This window comes from Ylistrum balloti, unplaced genomic scaffold (genome assembly GCF_031769215.1).
Source record: "Ylistrum balloti isolate Yb309-2 unplaced genomic scaffold, AGI_CSIRO_Ybal_v1 Utg370312, whole genome shotgun sequence".
In the NCBI taxonomy this organism is placed as follows: domain Eukaryota; kingdom Metazoa; phylum Mollusca; class Bivalvia; order Pectinida; family Pectinidae; genus Ylistrum; species Ylistrum balloti.
Window position 1 is genome coordinate 953,980 of NW_026782231.1, and position 13,360 is coordinate 967,339.

At 35.0% G+C, this 13,360-nt stretch overlaps 1 long non-coding RNA gene across 1 annotated transcript; it reads right to left on the minus strand.

Annotated features, from left to right (window-relative positions):
- Positions 1–225: 225 nt before the first annotated feature.
- On the minus strand, positions 226–12,362 carry LOC132553270 (uncharacterized). The gene is made up of 3 exons (XR_009554347.1): positions 12,332–12,362; positions 11,028–11,201; positions 226–249 (listed from the first exon to the last, which is right to left on the minus strand). It is a non-coding gene; the product is annotated as an uncharacterized LOC132553270 (long non-coding RNA).
- Positions 12,363–13,360: the final 998 nt, after the last annotated feature.

Here is a 13,360-nt window from a genome sequence, read left to right on the forward strand (position 1 = left end):
ATTCTCTGATAGTGTGTTACTTTATATCAGTGTTCTGATAAAATCAGTGTGTTACTCTCTATTTAGAATGTTCCTATTTTCTGTCAAACATTACATAGCGACAGTGTGTTCCTTTCAGTGTGTTCCCTCTGTTTACTGTATCAGTGTTCTTCCCCATTTACTGTATCTGTGTGTTACCCTCTATTTACTGTATCAGTGTGTTACCCTCTATTTTCTGTATCAGTGTTTTCTTTTCATGATCATCATCACCTAAAACAGAGCAGTTCTCAAATAACAAGGCTGTTCTACTCTGTCATCAACCATCTAATACAGGTCTACTGTGTACCATCTAATACAGGTCTACTGTGTCATCAATCATCTAACTGTGTCATCAACCATCTAATACAGGTCTACTGTGTACCATCTAATACAGGTCTACTGTGTACCATCTAATACAGGTCTACTGTGTACCATCTAATACAGGTCTACTGTGTACCATCTAATACAGGTCTACTGTGTCATCAATCATCTAACTGTGTCATCAACCATCTAATACAGGTCTACTGTGTACCATCTAATACAGGTCTACTGTGTACCATCTAACTGTGTACAGGTCTACTGTGTACCATCTAATACAGGTCTACTGTGTACCATCTAATACAGGTCTACTGTGTACCATATAATACAGGTCTACTGTGTACCATCTAATACAGGTCTACTGTGTCATCAATCATCTAACTGTGTCATCAACCATCTAATACAGGTCTACTGTGTACCATCTAATACAGGTCTACTGTGTACCATCTAATACAGGTCTACTGTGTACCATCTAATACAGGTCTACTGTGTACCATATAATACAGGTCTACTGTGTACCATCTAATACAGGTCTACTGTGTCATCAATCATCTAACTGTGTCATCAACCATCTAATACAGGTCTACTGTGTACCATCTAATACAGGTCTACTGTGTACCATCTAATACAGGTCTACTGTGTACCATCTAATAAAGGTCTACTGTGTACCATATAATACAGGTCTACTGTGTACCATCTAATACAGGTCTACTGTGTCATCAATCATCTAACTGTGTCATCAACCATCTAATACAGGTCTACTGTGTACCATATAATACAGGTCTACTGTGTACCATATAATACAGGTCTACTGTGTACCATCTAATACAGGTCTACTGTGTACCATATAATACAGGTCTACTGTGTCATCAATCATCTAACTGTGTCATCAACCATCTAATACAGGTCTACTGTGTACCATCTAATACAGGTCTACTGTGTACCATATAATACAGGTCTACTGTGTACCATCTAATACAGGTCTACTGTGTACCATCTAATACAGGTCTACTGTGTACCATCTAATACAGGTCTACTGTGTACCATCTAATACAGGTCTACTGTGTACCATCTAATACAGGTCTACTGTGTACCATCTAATACAGGTCTACTGTGTACTATGTAATACAGGTCTACTGTGTACCATGTAATACAGGTCTACTGTGTACCATATAATGCAGGTCTACTGTGTACCATGTAATACAGGTCTACTGTGTACCATGTAATACAGGTCTACTGTGTACCATCTAATACAGGTCTACTGTGTACCATGTAATACAGGTCTACTGTGTACCATCTGATACAGGTCTACTGTGTACCATCTAATACAGGTCTACTGTGTACCATGTAATACAGGTCTACTGTGTACCATCTAATACAGGTCTACTGTGAATCATCTAATACAGGTCTACTGTGTACCATGTAATACAGGTCTACTGTGTACCATCTAATACAGGTCTACTGTGTACCATCTAATACAGGTCTACTGTGTACCATCTAATACAGGTCTACTGTGTACCATCTAATACAGGTCCATTCTGTACCATCTAATACAGGTCTACTGTGTACCATCTATTACAGGTCTACTGTGTAATCAACCTGTACTGTTTTTCCTGGAGTATCGTATTTCCTTGTGTATGGTAACTCCTACAAACTTCATTACTCCTTAATTATGTATAGTATCAATTTTGTTTTTGATAAAACACAAAAACAGTTTTAAAGTTCAGATAACTGATAAAATAACAATCGCCCATCACATCATGTGATGGTAAACGAAGATCTGGTTATATCTGATCGCTAGTAAAGTTGTCATTAATTTAATTTTGTTAAATACTAGATCAACATTGCTCTAGGAATAAATAACAACTTTGCTTGCCATACCCTTGGTTTAATAAGTACATTATATAAATACAATGTTAATCTGGGTATTACTGAGAATATAACAAGACAGAAAAATTTGTCATGTTGGAGAGAGTCCTACAAGTCTCTGTCAATATCTATGTATGGCTGGGTATAATATCTGTTCTATATATATACATGTGTAAATGACATAGTACAACTTAACACACATACATGCAGTAGACAATGCATACATGTCACCAACACGTCTGTGTACTGTATGTCTGTCTTAGTGTTTACACAGAATGGTCTGGCTTATTGACATAAATACCTGATTGAGAGATTGGACATTTTACAACGACCTCCTTGTTCTTAAAGTTGTACCCATAAATAGTCACTGAAGTAAGAACTGTTATATACAGTAATATATAACAATTACAGGTAAGATGTCCCTAACATAGAGATGTTACTATCTAGGTACAGGCTGTAAAACTCCACTACCAGGTACTACCAGGCACTGAAGTAAGAACTGTTATATACAGTAATATATAACAATTACAGGTAAGATGTCCCTAACATAGAGATGTTACTATCTAGGTACAGGCTGTAAAACTCCACTACCAGGTACTACCAGGTACTGAAGTAAGAACTGTTATATACAGTAATATATAACAATTACAGGTAAGATGTCCCTAACATAGAGATGTTACTATCTAGGTACAGGCTGTAAAACTCCACTACCATACTACCAGGTACTGATAGTAAGAACTGTTATATACAATAATATATAACAATTACAGGTAAGATGTCCCTAACATAGAGATGTTGTGGGAAATCTAGGTACAGGCTGTAAAACTCCACTAAAGGTACTTAAATAAGTACTGAAGTAAGAACTGTTATATACAGTAATATATAACAATTACAGGTAAGATGTCCCTAACATAGAGATGTTACTATCTAGGTACAGGCTGTAAAACTCCACTACCAGGTACTACCAGGTACTGATGTAAGAACTGTTATATACAGTAATATATAACAATTACATGTAAGATGTCCCTACCATAGAGATTTTACTATCTAGGTACAGGCTGTAAAACTCCACTACCAGGTACTATATTTTGGCATAACAAATGAGAGGGAAAATATAAGACAAGACCCAAACAAATGACTTTCAAACTAAGATAAACACTTACTAACAGACCACTAATTTTTGCAAGGAATTTATTTCTGTTGATTTTGTGGGAAATCTTTATCTGATAATTCACATGTCCATAAACTACTTAAATAAGTATAAACAGATTTATTAAACTATATCCATCCACAAAATCACACATCCATGATTTTTTTTTCTTTTTTGAAAAACCTTGAAAATTGAGCCCAACAAAATATATGACTTTACAGTAATCAACTGACCATGATCAATATATCTAAGTTATTCGTAATTACAGGTTCAATCAAGTTCAACTCTATTCTAATTTTTCTATGCATGACCTTTTAGGTATTGCAAGTATCAGGGCAACAGGAAACAGTGTATTAACTGTAACAGCATGCACTGGTACTCTAAGTTAAGGACCTCTTGAGAGTGAAATCATTGGTAAACAAATGCTCTTATATACATATATTCAATTGTAGTGCTATAACGATAGATTCTAACTCTGATGATGTGCATTATGAAGCACTAGGTTTGATATCTTAATCCAAGTACGTCTTAACGGAAACCCACTCACTGGTGACAATAAATAACCCACTCACTGTTCTTAATAAATAACCCACTCACTGGTGACAATAAATAACCCACTCATTGTTCACAATAAATAACCCACTCACTGGTGACAAAAATAACCCACTCACTGGTGACAATAAATAACCCACTCACTGTTCACAATAAATAACCCACTCACTGGTGACAATAAATAACCCTCTCACTGTTCACAATAAATAACCCACTCACTGTTCACAAAAAAAAACCTACTCACTGGTGACAATAAATAACCTACTCGCTGGTGACAATAAATAACCCACTCACTGTTCACAATAAATAACCCACTCACTGTTCACAATAAATAACCCACTCACTGTTCACAATAAATAACCCACTCACTGTTCACAATAAATAACCCACTCACTGTTCACAATAAATAACCCACTCACTGGTGACAATAAATAACCTACTCACTGTTCAACAATAAATAACCCACTCACTGGTGACAATAAATAACCCACTCACTGTTCACAATAAATAACCCACTCACTGGTGACAATAAATAACCCACTCACTGTTCACAATAAATAACCCACTCACTGGTGACAATAAATAACCCACTCACTGTTCACAATAAATAACCCACTCACTGGTGACAATAAATAACCCACTCACTGTTCACAATAAATAACCCACTCACTGTTCACAATAAATAACCCACTCACTGGTGACAATAAATAACCCACTCACTGGTGACAATAAATAACCCACTCACTGTTCACAATAAATAACCCACTCACTGGTGACAATAAATAACCCACTCACTGTTCACAATAAATAACCCACTCACTGGTGACAATAAATAACCCACTCACTGTTCACAATAAATAACCCACTCACTGTTCACAATAAATAACCCACTCACTGGTGACAATAAATAACCCACTCACTGGTGACAATAAATAACCCACTCACTGTTCACAATAAATAACCCACTCACTGTTCACAATAAATAACCCACTCACTGGTGACAATAAATAACCCACTCACTGGTGACAATAAATAACCCACTCACTGTTCACAATAAATAACCCACTCACTGCTCACTGTTCACAATAAATAACCCACTCACTGGTGACAATAAATAACCCACTCACTGGTGACAATAAATAACCCACTCACTGGTGACAATAAATAACCCACTCACTGTTCACAATAAATAACCCACTCACTGTTCTCAATAAATAACCCACTCACTGGTGACAATAAATAACCCACTCACTGTTCACAATAAATACCCACCCAATAAGTAACCCTCTCACTGTTCACAATAAATAACCCACTCACTGTTCACAAAAAAAAACCTACTCACTGGTGACAATAAATAACCTACTCGCTGGTGACAATAAATAACCCACTCACTGTTCAAAATAAATAACCCACTCACTGTTCATAATAAATAACCCACTCACTGGTGACATGTGGTGAGTATTGTGATTGAAACTTACTTGGAATAATTAAGACATTTCATTGCTCCGCATACCTGTCGGTATCCACAATCAATACACATCTGAGCCAACAGGACTGATAATGGTTGGAGTTTTGCAATTGTTGTAAAATAAAGTTGAATTATGATGTTATTAAATCTAAATATCACTCATTTATTTTACAAACCTAACATCATCAGTAGCTAAGTAAACATTAAATCAATAAGTCTCTACACATTAAAAACACCATACTGAACAGTATCTTAACTTCAAACTGATCATACAAAGATGTGACTAATTGTTATAAAACAGTTCCACACATATCCTGCAGCATTACAACAGCTTTGCTCAATTACATACCTGGCCAGCATAGAAAAATTCCCTGCGTACCTATAATAAAGACTTACCTCACCTGAACATTACACAGGTGTGTAGCAGTGTACCTGGAAGTCGGGCAGACTACACATAACAGGTAATAAACACTGCCCTATCAGGACTGATGTCTGATAGGCATGGCTAGGTTAATATAAAAGTTTCTGGAAATATTGAACTTACCACCATAAAATACAGGAGAGAAATTTACCAGGTACAGTATAACATATAGATGTAAATAGAAGTCAAATTATATCTCAATTAGTTTAATGACTTGTTAGGCAACAATAGGTGAAATACTAACAAGCATTCCATTGTTCTAGACTAAGATTTGAAAGCTTTGTTTACTCAAATTACTGACAATATACTTTAATCATTTAAAAAATGTGTATCAACAAAAATGTATACATATCTCTTTTGATATTCAAAATTAAATTTCTTTATTACAGATCATATAAATATTCAATCATATAAAAACAGCTACCTTTATTATCTAAACATGGCTTTCAATCTGATTATATTTGGCTCCTACATTTATGCTATAGCAAAAAAAAATCAGTTTGGCAAAATTTTTGGCACAAATTTTGAAAGCAAGTGTGATCCCTGATTTTTTTTAACAAATATGTTTAAATATGCATGTAATTTTAGAATTATCTAGCATCAATATTATTGAATATACCAGACATATTAACATTCAATACACCAGACAAGTTAACATGGAATACACCAGACACAGAATGACTAGGACCTAGTGGTGTGTCACAGTTACAATTGTAACCTACATCAGACAGTAAACAAATCTTCGTTATAAGCCCACCCACATCTATTGAAGTGTATAAAAATTAAGAATAGCTTAAATTTCAGACCAGACCCTTAATATATCTTGACTATAAGGAATTCCCCTTTTGTCAAGCAGTATATATGGTAGGCCAGCACACCAGACAATTTCCATTTCTTACTTCTATAAAACTATCTCTTTTCTCTATTATGTAAGCCCATCTCCTTACCTTGAACGACAAGCTATGTACTAGAGTGGGTCACTGGGATTACTAAATATGATCAATCATTACATTATAGATATGATATAAACAGGGCAATCACAACAACATACATAACTTATCTCCATTTTATTATCCAGGTAAATTAATCAGAATGGAAAGACAAAGAAGTAAATAAGAGAATCTGTATGTGGTATTGATGGTACCTTGTATATATATATATATCTAATGTATATCTAGATAGACTGTAAGAGTTGGGTGTCACTTGTTAAGAACGAGTTATGTTCTCTTGGTATGTATGACCAGTGGTTAAACAGGAGTCTGTTAATATAAAATCTTTTTGAGCTGAATGTCTGATCAACTCCAACAGGATATGATGAGTCGTTTCAATTCGTCCTCCAAATATGTATTGTATAAACATTTGGTTGACAAAGTCTCACTACAACTGTACCTGTGTAAGCCTATTCCTGTTAAGTATAAGAAAATACGTTTGTCTGCTCATTGTTTAAATGTAGAAACAGGAAGGTATACAAATATTCCTGTGGAACAGCGCACTTGCAAACTTTGTAATTCCGACATTGAGGATGAATTCCATTTTGTACTTTAATGTCCTTTCTATAACAATTTGCGTTGTAAATATATTAAATCATACTATTGGAGTAATCCCTCCATTTTCAAATTAGTAGATTTACTTAAAACTCCTAATGTAAAAGACTTCTGTAACTTGGGAAAGTATTTGTATCATGCTCTCAAACTGAGATCTAGTCTATTAATTATAGAAACAATCTCTCTCTCTCTCTCTCTCTCTCTCCCTCCCTCCCTCCCTCCCTCTCCCTCTCCCTCTCTCTCTCTCTCTCTCTCTCTATTGTATACGATACATGTTGTATATTTATGTATTAGAATCTATAAGCTGTATTGCTTCAGATCAATAAAGAATAGTATATATCACTATAAAATAACAAGGATACCCTCAATACTTACCAGTAACATATTCATCATCTACTTTAGATATATACAGGTGAATAAACAGTGTTGTAATCATTTCAATTCAATTACTGCAAAGTAGTAGAAATGTAATATGGTATCGTTAAATTATTATACAAATATGTTCCATTTCTTTTTGTTTATTTTTGTCAAGGGAGGAGGGGAGGGGTTTCAGCAAACAAGTCTGCAGCAGGAACACTGTGTCAATTTAGCATCCACAACATTCAAAACTATGTGTACGCTGAAATTTTTTTAAACCTCTATTACTTCTTCAGAAAGTTTATTTATCATCAAATTGAAACAATTACTGCTTATATTCCAGGGTGGGGAAACTTGCCAAAACTCAGCTGAAATCAAGCAAAATACTAGAATATACAATTGCATTATTTTGAAAAACAACACATCCACTGTAAACTAAGCAGAGTTATTCCCCTTCTTCAATGTCAGAATTAAATACCTTCGTATATCCTTCAAGTACACTACTAGATTTGTCCATGTTAGAAAGTATCAGCATGATCCAAAATAATTTCTATTTTTAGTAACTATGTACTAATCCACTTTGTTCATCATAGATATGCAGAACACCTTGTGGCTATATAAAGCAATTAGCCCAGGTAAAGAAAGCTTTCTAATATCATAAGTTGGGACACTCATACTGCATCCTTATAAACTGTGTGTCAGTGGTATTATGTGAGGTACCTGGACTGTGACAGAGTTTATCCCTGGTATGTCAGACTTGTAATACAGGGTAATATCATGTTATATCTCAATATAAACTGTGTGGCAGTGTTGTCATGTGTAGCTTAGACTATGAGAAGGTTTAAACGTGATATGTCAGACTTGTAATACAGGGTAATATCATGTTATATCTCAATATAAACTGTGTGGCAGTGTTGTCATGTGTAGCTTAGACTATGAGAAGGTTTAAACGTGATATGTCAGACTTGTAATACAGGGTAATATCATGTTATATCTCAATATAATGTTATATCTCAATATAAACTGTGTGGCAGTGTTGTCATGTGTAGCTTAGACTATGAGAAGGTTTAAACGTGATATGTCAGACTTGTAATACAGGGTAATATCATGTTATATCTCAATATAAACTGTGTGGCAGTGTTGTCATGTGTAGCTTAGACTATGAGAAGGTTTAAACATGATATGTCAGACTTGTTATACAGGGTAATATCATGTTATATCTCAATATAAACTGTGTGGCAGTGTTGTCATGTGTAGCTTAGACTATGAGAAGGTTTAAACATGATATGTCAGACTTGTTATACAGGGTAATATCATGTTATATCTCAATATAAACTGTGTGGCAGTGTTGTCATGTGTAGCTTAGACTATGAGAAGGTTTAAACGTGATATGTCAGACTTGTAATACAGGGTAATATCATGTTATATCTCAATATAAACTGTGTGGCAGTGTTGTCATGTGTAGCTTAGACTATAAGAAGGTTTAAACGTGATATGTCAGACTTGTAATACAGGGTAATATCATGTTATATCTCAATATAAACTGTGTGGCAGTGTTGTCATGTGTAGCTTAGACTATGAGAAGGTTTAAACGTGATATGTCAGACTTGTAATACAGGGTAATATCATGTTATATCTCAATATAAACTGTGTGGCAGTGTTGTCATGTGTAGCTTAGACTATGAGAAGGTTTAAACGTGATATGTCAGACTTGTAATACAGGGTAATATCATGTTATATCTCAATATAAACTGTGTGGCAGTGTTGTCATGTGTAGCTTAGACTATGAGAAGGTTTAAACGTGATATGTCAGACTTGTTATACAGGGTAATATCATGTTATATCTCAATATAAACTGTGTGGCAGTGTTGTCATGTGTAGCTTAGACTATGAGAAGGTTTAAACGTGATATGTCAGACTTGTTATACAGGGTAATATCATGTTATATCTCAATATAAACTGTGTGGCATCATGTGTCAATATAAACTGTGTGGTAATATCATGTTATATCTCAATATAAACTGTGTGGCAGTGTTGTCATGTGTAGCTTAGACTATGAGAAGGTTTAAACGTGATATGTCAGACTTGTTATACAGGGTAATATCATGTTATATCTCAATATAAAATATAAACTGTGTGGCAGTGTTGTCATGTTATATCTCAATATAAACTGTGTAGCATGTGTAGACTATGAGAAGGTTTAAACGTGATATGTCAGACTTGTAATACAGGGTAATATCATGTTATATCTCAATATAAACTGTGTGGCAGTGTTGTCATGTGTAGCTTAGACTATGAGAAGGTTTAAACTATGAGAAGGTGATATGTCAGACTTGTTATACAGGGTAATATCATGTTATATCTCAATATAAACTGTGTGGCAGTGTTGTCATGTGTAGCTTAGACTATGAGAAGGTTTAAACGTGATATGTCAGACTTGTAATACAGGGTAATATCATGTTATATCTCAATATAAACTGTGTGGCAGTGTTGTCATGTGTAGCTTAGACTATGAGAAGGTTTAAACGTGATATGTCAGACTTGTAATACAGGGTAATATCATGTTATATCTCAATATAAACTGTGTGGCAGTGTTGTCATGTGTAGCTTAGACTATGAGAAGGTTTAAACATGATATGTCAGACTTGTAATACAGGGTAATATCTGATGTGCTTTACATATATTTTGTTTTAGTTTTAAATCTGCCACAATTTCATTAATATCAAGTTTGCAGTGACAGACATACTGCCAGCACAGAATAACATCTTGTCGAGGGAACAGCTGTGTAGGGCTGTACGTGTAATGTTTCTGTCATTAGACAATAACTGAATATTCTTGTATCTTGTAATAATATCAAACAGTCAAACCCTGACAGTTTTGTGTAGTTAGTAGAATCGGAATAATCTACCAAAACAGCGCTAACAATGTACGATCATCACAGACTTAACATCAAACAGTCCAATCATAACAGAATTTTTAAGTCTGTTAAATAGAAATCAGAAAACAATACTAGCCAATGTGTGATTATCACAGAAACTCTGGGTACAAGAATGATCCATCAGTTCAGTCAGCCTTGTTCTAGTAACCACTTGTGTAGACACCTTCTGTCTATTATGTCAGTTTTGTAACAGTCCCAAACATTTTACTATTTTACAAAATAACATCCAGCAGTTTTTGCAAAATTTATTCATATAAGTCCAGCACACCATTTCAGAGAGATGGGAAATTTGGATGATTCCAACAGACAAAGTTTTAGTCCAGGACTCCTACATCGGAGTTCCAAGAACCACTGACATCATTATCTACTTTACCAGTACAAAGTAAACTTACCTTGAAAGCTCTTGTCAGCGTCTGTGTTATCGTAATTCATGGTGGCACACAGTGGTCAGCTTTACACAATCAAAGGTTGTAGATTTCCAAGTCTTAGAACTAGATCCTCACACATCAAAACATTTCTGACTCATAATAAACAACCTTCCCTTCTCACAACCTTTATTGATCCATCTGGAGGTAAAAGAAAAAATGTATTTATTGTTTAATCCCAGAAGTGATGAAGAAAGTTTTAGAAAACAGTAAAATCAATTCAAATTTCAATACATCACTAAAATTCTTAATAGTTCAAAAAATCTGCATGGCAACCATACTATGTACATCAATAGAACTATAAATCCTAAAAAGTAAATGCACATTCAGTTCTTTCTAACTTCTTTTAAGGAACTCTTTATTCTTTGCTTTCTAAGTCACCACTGAAAAGGCTAAAAGCCAATTTTGGACGTTGCCATGGTTTGATCGTCTTGGGAACTACGTTACAGGTAAGTATGAGACTGAGAAACTCAAATTTCAACAAGACATATTACTTTCCCCACCACAATTTTTTTTTCACTGAAAATTTGCTATTCAAAATGCATTTAAAACTTTACCCCCTGAATGTTAGAGGTTTACGTGGAGAGAAATTTATGGAAGACTTTTTAAAATTTGCAAAAATGCGTATTCAGAGCGATATCACCAGATGATAAATGGACTTGCCTATGGCTTCTACTTTCGAATGTTACAAGACTAATTTCAAACCATAATACCCAATATTTAGGCTTAAAATCACATTGATAAATAAGATATACACATTGTATATAAAATGCAGAACACTGTTTAGTTTTACCAAATAACATAAAAGCAGGTCCATTTTAGTGTTAGTGTATGGACGGATAAAGTGGTCTGGGGAGGACGCTAGGGAGGGGTCGAGGGTGAGGGTCTGAGGGGGTGGGGGTGGGGAGGTGAACCAGTGACAATGGGGAAACGCCCACATGTAGAGCATTGGTGAATGTCAGAATGGCTATACCTCTTAGTTCCAGGAATTCATAACACAGTCGGATGATTATTACCTAATGCATGACGTCGTGAAGATATTGGATTAAAATATGGCCCGAAAATGTAATTGTAGTGATGAACATACATACCGAATATCCCCTATAAAAATCCAGGCACAACTTTTCACCAAGTTTATGATGTATTTTATCCAACAAACGATATTAAACCCATACGCACACTAAAGTTGCAGTTACATTTCCTATTGTTATTTGATAAATGTACTGCTATTCCATTTTTTTAATTTATAACTTCAATAAATGAATGCATACCTCCGCTCACGTTCCTCAGATATTGCAGGTTCGCTGACCGGATATTATTGTGGGCAGACTAATTGTTAACATGGCCTAACGGAGAAATTTCCGGAACAGGAATTTTCTTTATATTTAAAAATGCGTGCTTTTTTTTAGTTTTTGGAATATCTACGTTTTTTTGTGAATGATATCGAGAAAACAAATTATCAAAACTAAAATATCAGTTTTTTTTCAGTTAATCAGGAATCAATTCAGTGTTGGATATAATCATTTTCATGTAATCCAATGTAGGCTTAGTCAGAAAAGCATGCCATCTTTCATGTCAATCATTTGCCAAACGATGTAAAACCAGATAATACATGGTCTATATGGAGGTGATACATGGTCTATATGGAGGTGATACAAGGTCTATATGGTGATACATGGTCTATATGGAGATGATACAAGGTCTATATGGAGATGATACAAGGTCTATATGGAGGTGATACATGGTCTATATGGAGGTGATACAAGGTCTACATGGAGGTGATACATGGTCTATATGGAGATGATACATGGTCTATATGGAGATGATACATGGTCTATATAGAGGTGATACAAGGTCTACATGGAGGTGATACATGGTCTATATAGAGGTGATACATGGTCTACATGGAGGTGATACAAGGTCTATATGGAGGTGATACAAGGTCTATATGGTGATACATGGTCTATATAGAGGTGATACATGGTCTACATGGTCTATATAGAGGTGATACATGGTGTATATGGAGGTGATACATGGTCTATATGGAGGTGATACATGGTGTATATGGAGGTGATATATGGTCTATATGGAGGTGATACATGGTCTACATGGAGGTGATACATGGTCTATATGGAGGTGATACCAGGTCTATATGGAGGTGATACAAGGTGTATATGGAGGTGATACATGGTCTATATGGAGGTGATACATGGTCTATATGGAGGTGATACAAGGTCTATATGGAGGTGATACATGGAGGTGATACAGGGCCTATATGGAGGTGATACATGGTCTATATG